This window comes from Entelurus aequoreus, linkage group LG23 (genome assembly GCF_033978785.1).
Source record: "Entelurus aequoreus isolate RoL-2023_Sb linkage group LG23, RoL_Eaeq_v1.1, whole genome shotgun sequence".
In the NCBI taxonomy this organism is placed as follows: domain Eukaryota; kingdom Metazoa; phylum Chordata; class Actinopteri; order Syngnathiformes; family Syngnathidae; genus Entelurus; species Entelurus aequoreus.
In genome coordinates, this window is record NC_084753.1 from 22631310 (window position 1) to 22633015 (window position 1706).

Below are 1706 nucleotides of genomic sequence, written 5' to 3' on the forward strand. Positions count from 1 at the left end.
CGGATCTTTGAATGCCCGTTTTCATGGCAGCTTTTTTGTTGCTGCATGGTCACACACAAACCCATTTGGTACATAAGCAGAGTTAAAAAGTCGATTCTAAGCTACAAACTCCGTTTCCATATGAGTTGGGAAATTGTGTTAGATGTAAATATAAACGGAATACAATGATTTGCAAATCCTTTTCAACACATATTCAATTGAATGCACTTCAAAGACAAGATATTCAAAGTTCATAAACTTTTTTTTTTTTTTGCAAATAATAATTAACTTAGAATTTCATGGCTGCAACACGTGCCAAAGTAGTTGGGAAAGGGCATGTTCACCACTGTGTTACATGGCCTTTCCTTTTAACAACACTCAGTAAACGTTTGGGAACTGAGGAGACACATTTTTTAAGCTTCTCAGGTGGAATTATTTCCCATTCTTGCTTGATGTACAGCTTAAGTTGTTCAACAGTCCGGGGGTCTACGTTGTGGTATTTTAGGCTGCATAATGCGCCACACATTTTCAACGGGAGACAGGTCTGGACTACAGGCAGGCCAGTCTAGTACCCGCACTCTTTTACTATGAAGCCACATTGATTTAAATGTGGCTTGGCATTGTCTTGTTGAAATAAGCACGGGCGTCCATGGTAACGTTGCTTGGATGGCAACATATGTTGCTCCAAAACCTGTATGTACCTTTCAGCATTAATGGCGCCTTCACAGATATGTAAGTTACCCATGTCTTGGGCACTAATACACCCCCATACCATCACAGATGCTGGCTTTTCAACTTTGCGCCTACAACAATCCGGATGGTTCTTTTCCTCTTTGGTCTGGAGGACACGACGTCCACAGTTTCCAAAAACAATTTGAAATGTGGACTCGTCAGACCACAGAACACTTTTCCACTTTGTATCAGTCCATCTTAGATGAGCTCAGGCCCAGCGAAGCCGAAGGCATTTCTGGGTGTTGTTGATAAATGGTTTTCGCCTTGCATAGGAGAGTTTTAACTTGCACTTAGAGATGTAGCGACCAACTGCAGTTACTGACTGGGTTTCTGAAGTGTTCCTGAGCCCATGGGGTGATATCCTTTACACACTAATGTCGCTTGTTGATGCAGTACAGCCTGAGGGATCGAAGGTCACGGGCTTAGCTGCTTACGTGCAGTGATTTCTCCAGATTCTCTGAACCCTTTGATATTACGGACCGTAGATGGTGAAATCCCTAAATTCCTTGCAATAGCTGGTTGAGAAAGGTTTTTCTTAAACTGTTCAACAATTCGCTCACGCATTTGTTGACAAAGTGGTGACCCTCGCTCCATCCTTGTTTGTGAATAACTGAGCATTTCATGGAATCTACTTTTATACCCAATCATGGCATCCACCCACCTGTTTCCAATTTGCCTGTTCACCTGTGGGATGTTCCAAATAAGTGTTTGATGAGCATTCCTCAACTTTATCAGTATTTATTGCCACCTTTCCCAACTTCTTTGTCACGTGTTGCTGGCATCAAATTCTAAAGTTAATGATTATTTGCAAAAAAATGTTTTTTTATCAGTTTATCATGTTGTCTTTGTAGCATATTCAACTGAATATGGGTTGAAAATGATTTGCAAATCATTGTATTCCGTTTATATTTACATCTAACACAATTTCCCAACTCATATGGAAACGGGGTTTGTATTTGAATAAAACATACATTTTTTTAGCTTTGTGTTGTAGG